Below are 9,972 nucleotides of genomic sequence, written 5' to 3'. Positions count from 1 at the left end.
AGAAGTGCTTGCCCCCAAAGCAAAAACGACACACCAAAAGGAGGTTTATACCATTTCGGTGTTCACAAAGCAGCTAAATAAAAGAGATATTTGTGAAAAGAGATATTAAGGTACTGAATTTCACAGGCAATAGAATCAAATACACAAAAATAACAAGGGTGGGTGAGGATTGGTTTAAGTCCTTGTTGCTTGCAAGAATTTTGAGTACTTCTTAGGATCTATAATTTCTTTCTACCCTTTATGGACTCACTACTCATCAAATTTATAATAAGCTAATGATTAATTTCTGTTGCAATTACCCAATGAAATTTAAACTTGCTTACACAAACTAATTGGTAAATAGATATAAAAACAGAAAACTAAAAATGTATAAGGAATTGTGAAATATTTTGGAAAATTCATCTAAAGAATATGCATAAGGTGAAACTGAACAATGTGAACTCTTGAAACAAAATAATGAAAGCAAGTATCATTGTCTAGGTGTATGTCAGCTCAGATCATCCCAACAACCTAAGTTCAAGAAAAGTGTTTTTCTTTTCTTTTCTTTTCTTTTTCCTATTGAATTTGTAAATAGTTCATACTCCATGTATCCCAGGGGCCAATCTCTTACCAAGGCTGCAAATCAAGAATCAAGATTGAGTTTGTAGAATGTTAACTGATTCGAGCAATGTGTCTATAAGCATGATTTACCATTAAACCAATTTGTTTCAGCACAATTAACAAGCCCATAAATCAAGAATCAAGATTGAGTTTGTAGGTTGTTAACTGATTCAAGCAATGTGTCTATAAGCATGATTTACCCTTAAACCAATTTGTTTCAGCACAATTAACAAGCCTATTGGAAGATGGCTTATTAGTTGATCTAGATAATGGCATAATGACACTAGTACAGATAATGTCACCAAGCCCAGCTTCAGTTTCTCATCTCAACATTTTGATAATTGAAGAAATAAAAAACCAGTACTAGCTTCCAATTGGTTCAGTGTCGACTGGATATTTTATGCAGCTTGCCACTTTGTTACCATAGATCAAGTCAGCCACAAGAAAATACTTTGCTGACACTGATTACCTTGTCCCCCGTAGCAGCTTTCAGGAGAACGGGTACAGTAAAAATGGTGATTCAAGAACCTACACTTCCAACAAAGTAAAAAAAAGAAACCCAAATTTCCCCGTGATGCCGATTTGGCGCCACACTTTCACAAGATCCACAAGTCACCACAGAACTTTTAGTACCTATTCATCAGAAAACACCTAAACATCTGAATCAAGAAAGAAATAACAACACATGCATATATAGTATATTGAAAAAGAAAATCAACACACATGTGCATCAGATGATATCGAAAATTCATGCAAACAAATATAACATAGTCCTCTTCCCGCATCCTAGCACAACAGTGCAGCAATACAAGTTCATGGTAGTGCTCATGCAGATTCAAATGAAATGTTCCATGCACTTGCTAACCTAATTCCAAATCAATTAGAAATGTTTTTTGATACAAATAAAACCCTCCATTAAAAAGAGCAGATTCGGCTTCATTTGCCTCCTAGTTCCCATTTACGGTCTTTTCAGGTAATACCATAACTAAATTCAATTTCATTTTAGTTATTGGATATTGAATGTAATAAATAACTTTCTTTACAAGTAGAAAAGTGTTGAGTTTCTTGTGTTACCTATTTAGTGTACACACAGCTTAATTGTAGTTCACCAATAGTTATCAACCTAGCCGATGTAGGACAGTAGCACATAATGTTAATCGGTACCAAAGTGTAGGTGAAAAGATCATGGCTTTGAACTTATTTTTTTTTTATAAGGCTTTGAACTTATAAAGAATGGAAAAAGAAAGTAGTAGGTTTATGCTTCAAATCAGGTTAGGAAAGATTGAATTTTTAAGGGTTTGAATATGTATGAGCAGCCATTAAAAAAAAAAAATACAGAGGAAGCAGAGAAGTTGTACAATAAAAATCCACTAAAAGTATTGATAAAAAAAAAAATAAGTTAGTCATCAAACACATAGGTAGAATAACTAGGTGGATGAGGCCAATCGTTCATATACTTGTCTCTATCTTTCTATTTGAACAAAAATTTAAAAGTCAAAAAAATACTCAACAGAAGTGAAATTGAAAGGAAGCAGTTTATAAGATTTGATTCCAACTTTCGTTATTGACAATAAAAAGTATCCCTGTAAAAGAATCCACAAAGAATTAAGGGCTGAGAGCAAAATCCAGAGTTATAGAAATACAAATGAAGGGAACATACCTTGTTAATTCAGAGCATCCCCAATTCTCAAGTTCTCAATAATTTTTGGTGATGACATGAGAGAAACTCAATTGCTCAGTTCTGGCATAGTAAAGTAAATGAAGAATTAACCAGTGGGCAGAGTATTCAGAGCATTCTTTAATTCTAACAATGCGTAGCCATCACTAGCATGAACTGTTTGAGCAAGGCTATCTTGAGACTCCTTTAACTCCACACTTGATTTACATAGTGGTATTGAATTCCCATTGTTAGCTTTAGCAAGATGTCCTGTAACCCATTAACAGCTAAAACATCATGTAATGCAAAACCAAACAACTTCTCAGTCAATCAATACCAAAGTTTAGGGGAAAGATTATATTTTGAATAGTTTGAATATGTATGAGCAACCATAAAAAATACAGAGCAAAGGGGGAAGTTTTGCAATAAAAATCAACTAAATGTATTGATCAAATAACATGTTAGTCATCAAAGATTCAAACACGTATGCAGAATAACTGGGTATATAAGCTGTAGCTGTCACGGTCTTTATATTCTAAGAAAAAGTTAAAATCTATAAAAATAAATAAATAAAACACATTGCTTTTGTCCGGAATGGTGAAGTGGGTGGAGCATTTTGTTTTACCAAAGATAGCAACCAAGCAAATTAAAAGAGGTTGAAAAGTGCACGTACCGAAATTGGGGACCCTTGCTAGACTTTTTGCTTATTCAATCAATTCGTAACCAATCCATTTCTGTTCGAAGTGAGCAATCTTGTGCCACTCTTTTCCTCTTTTACTTTGCCACTCTTTCTTCAGCAAAGGGCAGTTGTAGATTTTTAGAATAGAAAGGGAGGCAAGTAGCCCCTGTTCTGGCATGTACTTGAGCTTAGGGCAGTTGGAGATATGCAATTTTTCAAGAGCAATGAGGTGCTGAAGTCCCTTCGTGTCCAAAGATTTCAAATTTGGAAAGTCAGAGATGTGAAGAGAGGTCAGACTGGTGGGCAGCAATTGTGCCTCTGGGAAGGACTCCACATCTTTAGAATTGCCACTGATTGTCAAATGTCCAAGAAAAGGGAGGTTTTGCAAACGCAATCCCATCCAACTCTCAACGAGTTTGTCAAAACCGTTGATGGTAATTGATTCCAAATTGGAAGGCAAGCCTCCTTCAGGAAGTGGCTCAACTTCTGGACAACCACTTACAACCAATTCCTCAAGAGACCAAAGGAGTATGTACATTTTTTCAGGAAATGATCTGAGACTCCCACAATCCCTGACCCAAAACGATGTAAGGTTGGGGGCACGCAATCCCCCTTTTGGAAAAGATACAAAATTAGGGCAAAAGGCGAAATCAATCTCCAATGTGACTAAATCATGTTCATAATTTTATGGAACCGTAAGAGATTCAAAATTGCTACACTTCAAGATTATGATGCGATAAAGCTTTGGGAATAAATCTAATGGAAAGGACTTGAGAGAATCACAACCGATCAAGAACAATCTTTCAAGGGATGAGTACTCCAGGTGTGTTGGGAGCTCTAACTTGATACAATGAGAAATCTCAAGGATTTTTAATGTAGAGGGAAGACCATCCTTACGAAGGGATACAAGTGAGGAACACCTCTTGATCACCAATACTGGAAGAGCGCTGTTAAAATTCTTCAAAATATTTGGACAATGAAACAAAACTTCAATGGAACACTCTGTTTTGGTACGTAAAGCAAAAGAGGTAGAAGCATCATATCTGAAATAGTACTTAGGAGAGATGACTTTAGCTATCCTATCTCGTCGGCAGAAGAAACTATCCATCATGCTCATTCATAGGGTCATAACAAACAATTGATCATAAAATGATCATCTGGAAATTTATGAGAAAGAAAAGAAAATAAATCTGGAAGGTAGATTGCCAATTACACAACAGTTTGGCTTGGCAGAAGAAATTTTTTAATCTCTCGTCGGGCAAAAAAAAGAACGAATAGGAATCATAAGATACCAAACAAGGGCCACACAACAACAATTTGTAATCATCAAAACCAAAAGGCACAACAGAGATAGCCCACTTAATCTCCCTTATAATGATATTAATTTGATTTATTTCGATTATAATGGGATGAGTTGCCCAAAGAACAAGGTTATAGTATGTTTTTCAATCTGATCTATCTTTTAATGATGTTAATCTTGATTCATTTTCAATTATGTTGGGAAAGACGAGAGGAGATTTGCAAATTGGGTATTGAAATGCAGTTAGATTCATTATGATAAATATGTAAGGATGTTCTAGAATTAAATTAATTCTTATCAATACAAACGAACAAAGTCGAAGGTACAAACAAATGAACAACATTCAAAAAGCAACACTACTTTTCTACATTTTCTAATTACTAAAATCTCTACTCTCTCATAACTATGCTACAAAAACAATATATCAACTTGTAAGTTGAGGTACTAATAGTTGCTTCTTTTATACAGCATAGAGCAAGAGAAACTGAATCTACGAACACTACATCAAACAATGCTTTTTTGTAAAGCCTAGAATAGGAATATAGGAAACAAAAGAGAAACTTTCTCTTCAACATTCTAATTCATAGAACTCAACAACAATAACAACTAGGCTGTCAAGCCAGTCTTATTGGTTAAATAGAACTCAGGGTTCAATGCTAAAAGTAAAATTACAAAAATAGTCTTCATTAAAAATTGTCGCAACTTCACTCCAGCCAATGTCGCACGAGGGTCGCACGAAGTCTCTCCTATGATTAGTCACATTCTTGCCTAAGAAGAGGTTACGCATGATTTGTCTCCTGCAGAATCGAAAATTCCCACTCCATAAGCATTTCCTTCTACCACTCAATATCCTCCATGAGGGCATTTCCAAGTTGAGCTGCATCACTTTTCCATTTTCACAAAATTTTTGTGGTACTCCCAACACCTGAGCACCAATAATTCAACATTCAGGGATTGACTTCTACACTGTTGCTCCTCGGAAGATCACCATATGGTAATGTTTCTTGTACTTGTTAAGCTGAAAACAGAATGTGGAAAGAACAAGTACCTTATCATGGTCTAATAAAACCAAATTTTGTCCATATTGGCTCAGCTTCATCCGTCACCGGAAGCACATGGTTCTCAATGCAAGTCAACAAGGATTGAAAGGAATCCTAAAACGTTCATCACTTCATCAATTTAGAATAGGTGCCAAAATCCAAAAAGAAAAGAAAAAGGAAGCATCCCATCAATAGATGAAATTACCTGTCCATGACAATTCGTATCTGTTGCTACTATGTGAGAATATGCATATGTTGTACCCTGCACAATTAAATGATGTAACGAGTTATCTCATTGTCAAAACTGACTGCATATGATTTGATCTTCTAAATGCTTACTATAATGGAAAATCATTTTTTTCTTTCACATGCAATGGAAAATCACCTGTATATATACTAACATAGCAATTAACAATCTCTCATGGAAAATGGCAACATACTCTAAAAGTAACTATCTAGTTTCATATAAAGAGGCCAATTCCAATATTTAAGAATCTTTTATCAACATTCAGGAACAAGTCTGGAAACTTTTGATCTCCACAAACTTCAAAATTTTACAAAGTAGAATGAATTTTGTTGTAATCCATGCAACAAAACCACTTCTATTTTGGCAATTCGTGGTGGATAAATCTAGTTAACATTTTCAGTTCAAATAAACAAAACAGTAATTCTTGTGGCAATAGAACTACAAAATATAACAGGAAAAAATACTCACTGTAAGGTCTTCCATATGGTGATTCTTCAAACAGCTAATGTGGTATTCCTTTGCACATTGAGGGAACAATGCACATAAATTAATTGAATATAAACTACCTGTAATAGAAAATGATTGCGTGAGGACCAAAATTTACGTTGAAATTATGGCCTAAGCAAGCATCAAGATCAACAACGATTAAAAATCTGTCAAGTTAAAGATATAAATTTAAATTTAATAAGACAAAAAATAGATACCAAGGAACGCCATATATGAAAAGTCAAAAGAATAAAATTCTTGACACATAGCAGCAAGCAAATATGGCCCCCAATTATATTACAAGAAACTAGTTAATCACAAAACATATTGCAAGGAGTAAATCACTAAAAGGCCCTTAAGTTTCAAATTACAGACTGCTGAGATGGCATACAATCATCAAGTATAGATACCATTTGGTTTTAGATGTATACCAACAATTTTTTTTTTCTTCTTTTTAAAGGATTGATATACAAAAAGTTAAGGCCAGATGTAAATAATGAAGCATCTATGATATAGAAACTAATGATGGAAATAATAATGATTATAGAACTCACATAATACACATCCACCAAATTCAAACTCCGGTGCTTTGAATGTAAAAATGTATCAATTTGTTATCTAGTCTCCAAAACATACATAGACAACAGGACATGGAGATAAACAGTTCATAAGGCAATAAGTTTACAATTTCTTGATCACAAGTTTCAACTTTTGAATTTTTTCTAGTCTCCCAAATATCAAGGAGTTGGAAGTAAATGAGCCTATAGCCCAATTGTTTGTCATATTAGTATGAGATTATACACAAAATGTGAAATGTGAAATGTTAATGAGCAGAGGTCATCATTTTCATAGGTAGACAATTTACAACCTTTTGACAGGGAATATAAACAATTCATGGTGAGACTCTGTTAGTGTCATTATTCTATTAATGCTGACGTGGCACACTAATGGAATTCGTCAAGTGTTTTGACGAAAATTGACTGCATGAACTAAATTATTATTTTGGCCTATCCCGAGGAACTCTAAATTATTTTTGTTACCACCGAGAGCGATTTGTAATTTAGGCCAACTATATGGACTGATTTTGCATTTATCCAAAACAAAAAATAGTTATATTAATCCACCCCCTCGGGTTTTTTTTTTCTTTTTCTTTTTCTTTTTTTTTTTTTTAAAAAAATAGCTTAGTTTAGTTTTTTTATTTTATTAATTTTTTTATATTAAAAAAAAAAGTGGCATTTTTTACACACCTTAGTAGTTTGATGTATCACTTTAGCACACTTATCACTTAAAGGGGCTATTTTAAAAACGGTTGTTAGTTCATGTGGCTTTTTTATATTTTTTCCAAATAAAATCAATGTCTAGCACGATATTCAAAGAGAACATCAGTTCAGTAGAAGCAAATTTACCTCGCAGTTGAAGCAACTAGTATGATATTCTTTCTCAAAAAAAAAAAAAAAAAAAACTAGTATGATATTCCATTATTTCCATATCCCTTTTTGTAAGAGACCAACAATTTCTGCCCACAACATATCATTACTCAGAAAAGCAAATTTAATTAATTAAATAAAATAATTGTCTTATTGACAATCTTATTGGAATAAAAATATGATATCGATCTGGCAGTACATATTCCTCAAAGACCAACTCATGCAACCCTGATATCTTTCAAAACAATGTGGGGGCAAAGGTAGAAGTTAAAGCTGTAATGTCGCTCCTACTGTTAGGTGAAATGTCCCTTATACCCCTAAAAAAATTAAAAATACAAAATTCCTCCTAATTAAAAAAATAAACAAAAAAAAAGGGAAAACAAAAAATATATATATATAGGTATGCGTATCTGCTATTACTGTTAAAACGAGTAGCTTCATTTCATAAATATGTCTACGTACATGTAACTGGTAAATGATATGTTCATTCAATATGTGATCAAATGCTACAAACTTTACAGCTCAAGATAAATGGCCCGTTTAAGCCATTTTATAAATAAATTCTATCTAGCAATGCCAGAACAGGTCACTCAGGTGACAAAACATATAACCTCAATAGCATTAGTTGGTTGAGCAAACTCTAACAATGCGTACCCATCATTAGCATCAATTGTTTGAGTAAGGCTAGCACGCACTACACACATAATTTACACAGCAGCATCAAATTCCCATCGTAAGTTTCAAGAAGATGTCCTGTAATTCATTAAGTAGTCAAAGTGTCACACTTACTTTAAAAGAAGAACTTGTGCAAATGAACTTTATAACATAACAAACATGATGCAAAAGAAACCTTTGCAATCCAAACTGATGGTAGATTTCTTGAAAGAGGAACAACCATGGATTTTCAGACAAAATCTTCCAGCGGTCCTACAAAGCATTAATGCGTGCATTCATGAAGTTACAGAGAATGTTCCCCTTCTCCAGGAAAATATACTCTGGTAAATGTTTATTTGCACTGCCCACATGTAGCTCAAACAATGCATAACAACCTACAACCAACATAAAAACAAGCACACATGTAATGTTTCACAAACAAACAAATGGGTCTTTCAAAACCATAATCTAAAAGAGCATCAAATACCTACTTAAACTCCTTTGCATTATTTGAAGCAAAAACATAATATCCCAGTACTTTTAATCACACATTGTAGCCTGATTTCATCAAGGACTCTAGCCTACAATACAGAGAGGCATAACCAATACTCATCTATGTATGTATGTGTAATACCAATAAATAAAAGAACTGTAACGACCCACCCCCAATGACACAATATTGTCCGCTTTTAGCTCCCCATGCCAGACTTCCCAGGAGGTCACCCATCCTGGGATTGCTCTCGCAGCGGCTCGCTTAATTGCGGAGTTCTGATAGGTTCATTGCCATCACGGCTTTAAAACGCGTTGTGTCATATAGGGTGCATTTATACATATAAGCACATCCTCATTCCCAGGCGATGTGGAACATCACAATCACCCCCCCTTGGGACCCAGCGTCCTCGCTGGCGACCCTCATGGGATCACCCCATTCTTGGCATCCCAGCGAGTGCCCACCGGCATCCCTCTTGGGCTTGTGCACGCTCCCATCATCTCAGGCTGGGCAATGGCTCTGATACCATTTGTAACGACTCACCCCCAATGACACAATATTGTCCGCTTTTGACTCCCCATACCAGACTTCCCAGGAGGTCACCCATCCTGAGATTGCTCTCGCAGCGGCTCGCTTAACTGCGGAGTTCTGATAGGTTCATTGTCATCACGGCTTTAAAACGCGTTGTGTCATATAGGGTGCATTTATACATATAAGCACATCCTCATTCCCAGGCGATGTGGAACGTCACAAGAACCACCATTAAAAAATTAGCCGCACCATCAATAGATAATGTCCCCATCAAAAATCCTTTTCAATTTCTCGTTTCAACATTTTGATAATTGAAGTCATTTTGTTTTAACATAAATCAAGTCAGCCACCTTAACAATGATCACACAGTACCATTTTGGTAAGAATATGGTTTCAAATAAGTTAGAAATTCTTTTTGGCACAAATAAAAGCATGCATAAAAAAAAATAGCAAATTAGGCTTTGTATGCCTCCTAGTACCCATTCATGGATCTTTTCAAGTAAATTCAACTTAATTTGAGTTATTAGATATCGCAGGGAATACATGACTTTCTTTTCAAGTAAAAAAGTTTTAAGTTGTTCACCAATATATAGTTATCAACCTCGCCAACATATATAGGACAGCAGCACAACATGTTTCTATGCTTAATCGGTACCAAAGAAAAAGGAAAGCAGGAAACTAATTGGATGTTGGATGAATCAAGAGTCCTTCAAATGGAAAAACAATAAAAGCAAGTTTGGCAGAAAAGTTTTGACAGAAAAAGAGTAGGTGCACTTTGATCGTCTCATATAACAATAGAAAATTTTGTTATTAATTTGTTCAAACCATGCAAAGACTTGTTAAGGGCGTTTGCTGTGCTTT

Source organism: Alnus glutinosa, chromosome 10, assembly GCF_958979055.1.
Source record: "Alnus glutinosa chromosome 10, dhAlnGlut1.1, whole genome shotgun sequence".
NCBI lineage: Eukaryota > Viridiplantae > Streptophyta > Magnoliopsida > Fagales > Betulaceae > Alnus > Alnus glutinosa.
This window is presented reverse-complemented; position numbering follows the sequence as displayed.